The 11891-nt window shown below is 33.7% G+C and overlaps 1 pseudogene; it reads left to right on the top strand.

Annotated features, from left to right (window-relative positions):
• LOC123234428 overlaps positions 1-11891 on the top strand; it is a 163265-nt pseudogene that overhangs the window by 76527 nt on the left and 74847 nt on the right.

Raw genomic sequence — 11891 nt, forward strand, 5'->3', positions numbered from 1 at the left:
TTTCCCAGAATCTTCTCTGGTCTCAACTGTCACCAATTGTCACCAACAGCCTTCATTTGGCTCTTTTTCTCCCATCACCCATCCTTACATCATTTGAGGAGAACTATTTTTTTTTTTGCAAATGGAATTTTCAATGTACAATAGAATATAAACTTTATAAGATATATGTGCATATATATCAATTATGTATATATTTAAAAAGACAGTATTGTGAAGAGAAAAATTCCCAATTATAGAATTCAGGAGATAGCTGAGTTACAGTTCTGTCTCTGACAGTACTCTGTGATAATTTGCAAGTTATTTTACTTCATAAATCAAAGATAACAGTGACTATAGTATCCACCTCAAAGGCTTATTGTAAGGAATAAGTGAGATAATTTGTGTAAAATACATCTTATGGTATAAATCACTATTTGAATATCAGTTACTAATATTTATTTAAAGTTTTATCTATTAAAATCAGTTTTAGATGCATCCTGGAAAAATACCATTTCAGCAAAGAATTCCTTTTCATTAAATGTTCATTTTCCCATTTGAAGTAATAAATTCATTTTTCTAGATAAATGATTCTTATGTTCTAGCTCATTTGCCCTTTGGAATGTCAAAATCCATGCCTTCTGATCCTTTAAGGTAGAAGCTACTAAACCCTGTGTTATCTTGACTGTGGCTACACAATATATGAATTATTTCTTTCAGGGTGTTCATAATATTTTCTTCTTAACATGGGAGCCCTGGAATTTGACTAAAATATGCCAAAGAGTTTTAATTGTGGAATCTATTTGGGGGGACATTCTTTAAATGTCTATTTTACCCTCTGGTTCTAGAATATCAGGACAATTTTATTTGATAATTTCTTGAAATATGATGCCAAGGTAATTTTTTAATCATAGATTTCTAATAGCCCAATGGTTTTAAAATTATCTCTCATCATTCTATTTTTTAAAAACCTTACCTTCCATCTTGGAATCAATACTATGTATTGGTTCCAAGGCAGAAGTATAGTAAGGGTTAGGCAATAGAGATTAAGTGACTTACAGAGGGTCACACAGCTAGGAAGTGTCTGAGGTCAGATATGAACACAATACCTCCCATCTCTGGGCCTGACTCATCATCAATCTATTTTTCAGACCAGTTGTTGTTGTTTTCCAATGTGCTATTTCATATTTTATTCTATTATTTAATTCTTCTGAATCAATTTTTTAATACATGATATCTCATAGATTCATTAACATATATTCGCCCAATTCTAATTTTTAATGATTTTTTATTCTAGTCATATTTTTAGGGTGTTATTTTTTTCAGTATTTTTACACCTCAAGATTTTTCATCATTTTTCATGAGCTTTCTAAATCACCCTTACTTATTTTATCAATTTTTCCTCTGCCTCTCTCAATTGTGTTTTAAAATTTGAGTTTTTTCTAGGAATTCTTCATGATCCTGGGACCAAATGACAATTTTCTTTGAGGCTATGGATATGCCTGATTTTACTTTGTTGTCTTCTGAATTTGTGTTTGGTCTCCTCTATCTCCATTTTAACCTTTAATAGTCAGTTTTTTTGTCCTTTGCTTATTTTTACAGGGTTTTTTTTAACTTAAAATATTATGTTAGAATTGGGCTCTTCTCTTGGTGTGAAGAAGGCACTTCTGACACTTCAGGTTTTTATGTGCTATTTTTTTTAGTCCTAGTTCTGGAAGTCTTTACTTCTTCCAAGGTAGTTTGATGCCAGGAGAGAGCTTGTCACTGCTCTTGTGCCTTGTACTCTGGTCTGCAAGTGACCTCAAGCATGCTTTTCCTCCCTGGCATAAGTGTTCCTCCTTGTCCTAGGACTGGGACCTGTGTAAATGGAATTAACTCTAGCCCATTCATAGCTAAACTCTTACTTATCCTAGGCATAGAAATGATATAATCCTCACCTCCCTTAATGGGGAGGGGGGACGAGTTACCCACACGTGACAATAAGTAACAAATCAAGAACAAGGGACTGCCCTTTGGGCAGTCCAAAATCAGTGTAGAGACTGCCATTTGTCCACTTGAATTAGAGATGGACCCACGGGAAGTGACGAAAGACACTATCTCTTTAAGTATGTTGGTTACTTCCTGTGGAGGCAGTTCCCGCCTTGAACTTGGTGCTGAAGGATCTCCTGAGACCACAAACAGCTTAACTCTGTATTGTCATGTAGGTAAGTTAGGCTGACTTCCTTGACCTACCTAGGCTGCTTCCAAACTCTGCCTCAAGTAGGCACTAGCCTATCTGGTTGCTAGGCCTTGTGGCTTGCAGCCAAATTTATTTAGCCTTTTAACCTTCTCTCTCGTCCAGGCCTCTGCAGGCCTGGACTAGCCTCTCCCTTCCTCTTTATTCCCATATCTTTACCTTCCTAATTGTAAATAAATTGCCTAACCTGATGCTGACTTGGGTCTGATTTAATTACGGAATCAACCTGAATTGTTGATTCCTGGTGGCCACACTTTAAATACATATTTATAAAATACCTAAATTTCCCTCTTACAGACCTAGAACTACAAATGGATAATGCAATAAAGTCCAGTGCCAGCATAATGCCTCCTGAAATTGTCTGATCTTTTCCTTGGCCTCCTTAGTCTCTGTGGGCTGAGAGCTCCAAAAATCATCCCCATACATTCAGACAACACTAAAATTTACTAGTGGTTTGCTGGGATGAGTTCTTGGCTGGACTGTGCTCTGCTCTCACCCTATTGAGACAGATATTTCCTGTCTACTTTCAAAGTTGTCTTTTGGTATAAATTGGTTTCACTCTGACATTTTGTTGGTTTTTATGGTCCCAGAATTTGTCTTGAGGCATTATTATAAAGCTATTTGGAAGGTAATTTGGAAAAGCTCAAGTGAGTTTCCTACTTTATATTACCATCTTGGCTTTTCCAATAAAAAGTCCATTTTCAAGTGTAATGAAATATTCTAAAGCCAAGTTGAAGCCAACATCCAGTCTTAACCAGAAAGACATATGAAGAAAAGGGCAAATTTCTTTCACTCATAAAATGAATATAAACTATTTTTAATGATTAAAATTTATATAGATGACTAGAGATAAAAATATTAATATTTTATTTATAGCCATGTTGGTAAATTTAAGAAAAGACTACGTGCCTGCTAAGATCTAATTCACATCTCCCGCCATACCTTCTCCCACCTGGCTGCCTCATACAAGAGAGCTTCCCAATCAAGTTCTCTCTATTTAAGCTATGCTTTACGTTAGCTCACATCACCACATAAGACAGGAAACCCTTTGAATCATGGGAAATGTAGTTCTCAAGTCCCCTAAACATCCACAGGAAGTTTATATAATATATCTAAATATTTAAGGCTCAAATTAACCCCAAATTTCCACTAATGCACTGTCTGTATTAGTTTTCTTTTTTCCTGATGTGTTTATATCTAAAATACTGAACATTTATTCTTTTCATGACTCTGCAATTTTTTCAGACTGAACAATTTAGTTTACTAACATGATCAAAAAACAGCTAAATAACAACATGGAATAAATATGAATATGGGAAGCCATCCATAATTCACTTAAAATATCCTGAGCTTTCATTAAATAATGAAAATGAAATCCCTCTAAGACTTTTTTTAAAAGATTTTTTTGTTGAATTCCTCACAGGGCTAACTATCTCCTAAGTATTAAATATCAAGGGTAAGATTTAAACCTACCTCCCTTGGCTAGAATTTTCCTCTTCTGTATGGTACAATTTTTAATACTATATAGACATCTGAGCTATAAAATAACAACAAAAACCTTTTCATTAAAAAATGATGTTGACCACCAACAGAGACAACTTATGTTGGCACCTATTTACAGGAAAATTAATAAATCTGAAACATTTTATTTATTCAATATCTGCATTAGTATATTCTGGCCAATTATTCTACTTTTCTCAGAAATATGTAACATTTTTACTGAATTCTAATTTATTTAGTTACTGATTTTTTCACATTATTTCAACAAAATTCTTTTGAGAGTACTTTATATTGTTCTTAATTGCATTCAATTACATTAATAATACATGATTTATTTAACCTTCTCCCACTCAGGACAATTAATTTGTTTCCAACATTTTTATTTGTTTGTTTTGTTTTTGTAATTACACAAAAATATGCAAAAAATGCAGTTCATATTTTGTTTTGTTTCAGGTGATAATATTTTGATATATTCTTACCAGGAGATTTGCTATACCAAAAGTGATTTTTATAAAATGTTATCAAAATACTAACAGATTGTTTTCTAGAAATACACTATAACTTAGCAATACACAATCAGTGCATAATTGTAGTCTCTTTCTTTCATCTTCCCACTAATATTTGTTTTTCATGTCTTTTTCTGCCCATTTGAAGGTCATGATGGAATGTCATATTTTCAATTTACTTCTCTTTGATCATTAATGAGGCTGAACATTTTGTCAAGTGATTAAGAATTTGTTCTTATTTTAAAAAATTGTTCTTATCTATGTCCCCTTATAGTAGATTAGATGTGGCAAATAAAAAAAATGTGAAAAAAATTTTTTTCAACAAAACCACAATATTTTTCCCTGGCAAAATATCATTTTAATAATAGCAACTAATAAATTGTAAGTAAAAGGAGTCAAGCTGGTGCCCTTACCAAGAACCAGGGACCTGAGAATGGTCAAACTTTTCATTAGGCTAACAATAATGAACAAATTGAGTTTATAACCTTTCTTTCTCAATAATCAAATACACAGCATGTAGGCCAACAGGGTTTTTTAAACTGAGGTGTATCTTCCTTCTGACTAACATGAAATTGCACTCTTTGTAGTGGTTTATGGGTGTTCATAAGAATTAGTACTTTGGGCATGAGGGCTTATAAAGCTCTTTCCAGTTTGTTTTTCTCCTTTGGTGTCCAATTTCCACTCAGCTCACATGTGTGGCTCCAAGAAACCACAGTGTGAATAGCTTCCATACCACAGTAAATAGTCTTAAAAGGCAGGCTAAACTAGGTTGAGGGTAACCATAGCCATCAAAACTATTGGTGAGGTGAGAGGGGGGTATCTATTCCACACATACAAAGACTTCCTCTGGTCAGAAAGTGCAGATGATTACCATTTATTTCTACAACAATGAAAGCAACAGAAGTAGCTGCTATGAAATGATGAGATTGCTTAGTTATCAAAGAAGTCAAGGTCATCCAGTGCTCCCCACTTTATTACATGTCATCTTGATTTTTGTCTAGTGACTGGACTTTGATGAATTTGGAAGGGGTGGAACTGATTACTTTGGGCAGCTCTGTCTCACTTAAATCCAATTTGTACATGAGTCAAAAAAAAAACAGTGATATTATTTTGATCCTATTCTAGTACTCAAAAAAACCCCCACCAATGACCATTATTTGGACCTCCCCCAACAAAAGTAAGGTAATTCCAATTGGTTAGTAGGTTAACCTTCAGGTATGGACTATTCTACTGCTCTATGACACTTAATGAATGCTAGTTGTTTTGAGATCAAGATGCCTTTAGCAATCATGTCTATTAAAAAAAAAGTCTTAGTCACATTCCTACCATTTGGTGTTCATTTTGGAAAATGTTACCCTTAATTTTGAAAAGGAGTAGTAACACTTTCCCAGAGGCAGGCCTAGCCCCAGCTGGTTCTCTGTTTAGGAAGTAAACAGAAGCACAGATACCACTTTAAACTAGTTAAGGAGCAGATGCCCAGCAGCTAGGAATAATCACATTGCTCAACCAAGCCTCGGTGAAGTCTTTTTTTTAAAGAATTTGAATATTAATGGCAAAATAAGTAGAATACTTAAATAATCCTATTTCAGAAAAAGAAATTGAACAAGCCATCAAAGAACTTGCTAAGAAAAAATCCCCAGGACTAGATGGATTCATAAGTGAATTCTATCAAACATTCAAAGAACAACAAATCCCAATACTATACAAATTATTTGACATAATAAGCAAAGAAGTTCAACCAAATTCCTTTTATGATGCAAATATGGCACTTATCCCAAAGCCAGGTAGAGCAAAAACAGAGAAAGAAAACTACAGAACAATCTCCTTAATAAACGTAGATGCAAAAATATTAAATAGAATACTAGCAAAAAGATCCCAGCAAGTGATCAAAAGGGTTATTTGTTATGATCAGGTGGGATTTATACCAGGAATGCAAGGATGGCTCAATATTAGGAAAACCATTCACATAATTGACCATATCAACAAACAAACCATCAAAAATCACATCATTATCTCAATAGATGCTGAAAAAACCTTTGACAAAATATAACACCCATTCCTATTGAAAACACTACACAGTAGAGGAATAGAAGGGACTTTCCTAAACATAATAAATGGTACATATCTAAAAGCAATGACAAGCATCATCTGCAATGGGGACAAATTAGAAGCATTCCCAATAATATCAGGAGTGAAACAATGATGCCCATTATAACCTCTATTTTTCAACATAGTACTAGAAACGCTAGCAGTAGCAATTAGAGAAGAGAATGAAATTGAAGTATTAAATAGGCAGTGAAGAGACAAAGCCATGACTCTTTGCAGATGATTTGATGGTCTACTTAAAAAATCCCAGAGAATCGACTAAAAAGCTAGTGGAAACAATCAACAATTTTAGCAAAGTTGCAAGATACAAAACAAATGCACATAAATCATTACCATTTCTATATACTTCCAACACACCTCAGCAGTAAGAGTTAGAAAGAGAAACATCATTTAAAATCCCCCTAGATAATAAAAAATTCTTAGGGATCTATCTACCAAAACAAACACAGGAATTATATGAATACAACTACAAAACATTTTCCAAACAATTAAAAATAGATCTAAACAAATGGAAAAATGTTGATTGCCCATGGGTAGTACAAGCTAGCATAATAAAAATGACCATTCTTCCCAAATTAATTTACTTATTTAGTGCCATGCCTATCAAACTACCAAGAAATTTTACTGAATTAGAAAAAAACAACTCTAACAAAGTTCATTTGGAAGAAAAAAGATCAAGAATACCAAGAGAAATAATGAAAAAAATGTGAAGGAAGGTGGCTTAGCAGTACCCGATATGAAGCTATACTATAAAGCAGCAGTCATCAAAACAATATGGTACTGGCTAAGAGATAGAAGGGAGAATCAGTGGAATAGACTTAGGGTAAGTGATGTCAGCAAAACAGTGTATGATTAACCCAAAGAGCCCAACTTTTGGGACAAAAATCCATTATTTTACAAAAACTGATGGGAAAATTGGAAAACAATATAGGAGAGATTAGGCTGAGATCAACATCTTAAAGCCTACACCAAGATTAATTCAGAATGGGTAAATGACTTGAATATATAGAAGGAAACTATAAGTAAATTGGTTGAGCACAGAGTAGTATACTTGTCATATGTATACGAAAGGAAAAATTTTAAAACCAAGCAAGAGTTAGAAAAAATTACAAAATGTAAAATAAATAATTTTATTACATTAAATTAAAAAGGTTTTGTACAAATAAACCCAATACAAGCAAATTTAGAAGGGAATCAACAAATTGGGAGAAATATTTAAAACAAAATTCTTTCAAAGGTCTAATTACTCAAATATATAAGGAACTAAATCAAATGTACAAAAAAATCAAGCCATTCCCCAACTGATAAATGGGCAAGGGACATGAATAGGCAATTTTCAAATAAAGAAATCAAAACTTTCACTAAGCACATGAGAAAGTAATCTAAATATCTTATAATTAGAGAAATGTAAATCAAAACAAATCTGAGGTACCCCCTCACCCTAGCAGATTGGCTAACATGACAACAAAGGACAGTGGTGAATGCTGGAGGGGATGTGGCAAAATTGGGACATTGATACATTTGTGGTAGAGTTGTGAATTGAGACAACCATTCTGGATGGTAATTTGAAACTATGTTCAAAGGGCGCTAAAAGACTGTTTGCACTTTGATCCAACCATACCACTACTTGGTTTATACCCCCAAAGTGATCATAAGGAAAAAAGACATGTACAAAAATATTTATAGCTGCACTCTTTGCAGTGGCAAAACCTGGAAAATGAGGGTATGCTCTTCAATTGGGAAATGGTTGAACAAACTGTGGTATATGCTGGTGATGGAATACTATTGTGCTCAAAGGAATAATAAACTGGAGGAATTCCATGTGAACTGGAAAGACCTCCAGGAATTGATGCAGAACAAAAGGAGCAAAACCAGAAGAACTTAGTACACAGAGACTGATACACTGTGGTAAAATTAAATGTAATGGATCTGATGCATTTCTGAGGGACCTATGAAAAAGAATGCTATCCACATTCAGAGGAAAAACTATAGCAGTAGAAACAGAAGAAAAAACAACTGCTTGAACACATGGGTTGTTGCAGATATGATTTGGAATGTAGACCCTAAATAAACCCCCCAGTGTAACTATCAACAATATGGACATAGGTCTTGAACAGTAACAAGTAAAAAACAGTGGAAATGTATGGCAGCTACGGGGTGGGGGTGGGGGTATGGGGAAGAGTAAGAACATGAATCATGTAACCATAGGAAAATCTTTTATTATAAAATTTAAAAAAATTTAAAAAATATTTGTGTATTTATTTAATTCATTAACTTAGAATATTTTCCCATGGTTACATGGATCATGTTCTTTTCCTCCCTTTTCCCTACCCCACTCTTGTAGCCAACAAGCAATTCCACTGGGATTTACATGTGTAATTAATCAAAATCTATTTTGATATTATTAATATTTGTATGAGGGTCATGATTTTGAGTCTAAATATGAAATCATATCCCCATCGAACCATATGATCAAGCAGCTGTTTTTCTTCTGTGTTTCTTCTCCCATATTTCTTTCTCCGAATGTGTACAATGTTCTTTCTCATAAGTCCCTCAGATTTGTCCTGGATCATTGCATTGCTTCTAGTAGAGAAGTCTATTATATTTGATTGTGCCAGAGTGCATCTGTCTCTGTGTATAAGGTTCTACTGGTTCTGCTCCTTTCACTCTGCATCAATTCCTGGAGGTCATTCCTGTTCACATGGAATTCTTCCAGTTTACTATTCCTTTTAGCACAATAGTATTTCACTACCAACAAAAACTACAATTTGTTAAGTCATTCCCTAATCAAAGGGTATCCCCTCATTTTCCAACTTTTTGCCACCACAAAGAGCGAGGCTATGAATATTTTTGTACAAGTCTTTTTCCTTATTATCTCTTTGGAGTATAAAGCCATGAGTGGTATGGCTGGATCAAAAGGCAGGCAGTCTTTTAATGCCCTTCAGGTATAGTTCCAAATGGCATTCCAGAATGGTTGGATCAATTCACAACTCTACCAGCCGTGCATTAATGTCCTAATTTTGGCACATCCCCTCCAACACTTATCACTTTCCTTTGCTGTCATAGTAGTCAATTTGCTCAGTGTGAGGTGGTATCTCAGAGTTGTTTTGATTTGCATTTCTCTGATTAGAAGAGATTTAGAACACTTTTTCATGTACTTATTGATAGTTTTGATTTCTTTATCTGAAAATTACCTATTGATGTCCCTTGCAAATCTATTGATTTGGGAATGTATTGAATTTTTGTATAATTGATTTAACTCCATATAAGTTTGACTAATTAGACTTTTGTAAGAGGTTTCTGTTATAAAGATTTCTTTCACCAATTTGTTGATTCCCTTCTAATTCTGGTTGAATTGGTTTTGTTTGTACAAAACCCTTTTTAATTAATGTAATCAAAATTACTCATTTTACATTTTGTAATATTCTCTATTTCTTGCTTGGTCTTAAAAACTTCCTTTTCTGGAGTCATCTGGGTAACTCATTGGATTGAGAGCCAGGCCTAGGAGACAGGAGGTCTTCGGTTCAAATCTATCCTCAGACACTTTCCAGCTCTGTGACCCTGGGAAAATCACTTGACACCCATTGCTTAGTCCTTACCACTCTTCTGCCTTGGTACCAGTACACAGTCTTGATTCCAAGAGGGAAGGGAAGGATTTTTATTTTAAAAAATCTTTCCTTTCCCATAGATCTAACAGGTAAACTATTCTATGTTCACCTAATTTATTTATAGTTTCATTCTTTAAATTTAAGTCACTCACTAGTTCAGAATTTATCTTGGTGTAGAGTATGAGACATTGATCTAAACCTAATTTCCTCTATCCTTTTTACAATTTTCTCAGCAGTTTTTGTCAAATAGTGAGTTTTTGTCTGAAGACACTAGGTGGAATCAGCACCATATTTGTTTCATAAAAGGAATTTGGTAGAATCCCTTCTTGGCTTATCTTGTGTTTATCGTACACTATCTTGCTCAAGTCATTTACCCCAAGTCTATTTCACTGATCCTCCTTTCTGTCTCTTAGCCAGTTATATTCTTTCTATGACCACAGCTTTATAGTAGAGTTTGAGATTTGGTACTGCTAGACTCCCAACTTTCACATCTTTTTTCATTATTTCTCTTGATATTCTTGATTATTGTTTATTCCAAATGAACTTTGTTATATTTTTTTTTCAAATTCAATAAAAATTTCTTAGTATTTTGATAGGTATGGCACTGAATAAGAAAATTAATTTGTGTAGGATTGTCATTTTTATTGTTACCTCATCCTGACTATGAGCAATTATTATTTTTCCAATTGTTTAAATCTAGTTTTAAATATGTTGAAAGTATTTTGTAGTTGTGTTCATATATTTCTTGTTTTTGTCTTGGAAAATAGATTCCTAAATATTTTATATTGTCTAAGACAGTGGTCAAAAGGAAAGGAAATGCTCGTCTGTCAGTCTATTTAAGGCAACTCTTTCAAAGTTTCATTGTATTGTATCCTATCCATTGTATCTATCAGATTAGGAATAATGTTGCACCAGCCAGATAGAACATTTCAAGTGGCTGCATCTGGGCAGTGGGCCATAGTTTGCCCATCACTGGTCTAGGGTTATTTTAAATGGAATTTCTCTCTCACACTTGCTGCTGAATTGTGTTGGAAATATATAGAAATGCTGATGATTTATGTGCATTTATTTTGTATCCTGCAACTTTGTAAAGTTGTTTTTCTTCCACTAGTTTTTTGTTTGATTCTCTAGGATTTTTTAAGTTCACCATTATATCTTCTGCAAAGAGTGATAGGTTAGTCTCCTCATTACCTATTTTAATATCTTCAATTTGTTTTTCTTCTCTGATTGCCACTGCTAGTATTTCTAGTACAATATTAAATAATAGAGGTAAGAATGGGCATCCTCATTTCACTGTTGATCTTATTGGGAAGGCTTCTAGTATATTGCCATTGGAGATGATGCTTGCTTATGGTTTTAGATAAATGTTATTTATTATGTTGAGGAAAGGCCCTTCTATTCCTCCACTTTCTAGTGTTTTCAATAGGAATGGGTGTTGTATTTTGTCAAAAGCTTTTTCAGCATCTATTGAGATACTCATGTAATTACTGTTGGTTTGATTGTTGATATGATCAATTATGTGGATGGTTTTCCTAATATTAAACCATCCTTGCATACCTAGTGTGAATCCCACCAATCAGAGTGAATAATCCTCATGATCACTTGCTACAGTCTTTTCGTTAATATTCTATTTAAGAATTTTGAATTTCATTAAGGAAATTGGCCTTAGTTTTCTTTCTCTTTTTTTTTGATCTGCCTGGCTTTGGAATCAGCACCATATTTGTTTCATAGAAGGAATTTGGTAGAATCCCTTCTTGGCTTATCTTGTCAAATAGTTTGTATAGTATTGGGGTTAGTTGTTCTTTAAAGTTTGATAGAATTCACTTGGGTATCCATTTGGCCCTGGAAATTTTTTCTTAGGGAATTTTTTGATGACTAGTTCAATTTATTTTTCTGATATGGGATTATTTAAATATTCTAATTCTTCTGTTAATTTAGGCAATATATATATATATATAT

The sequence above is a fragment of the Gracilinanus agilis genome, chromosome 2, assembly GCF_016433145.1.
Source record: "Gracilinanus agilis isolate LMUSP501 chromosome 2, AgileGrace, whole genome shotgun sequence".
In the NCBI taxonomy this organism is placed as follows: domain Eukaryota; kingdom Metazoa; phylum Chordata; class Mammalia; order Didelphimorphia; family Didelphidae; genus Gracilinanus; species Gracilinanus agilis.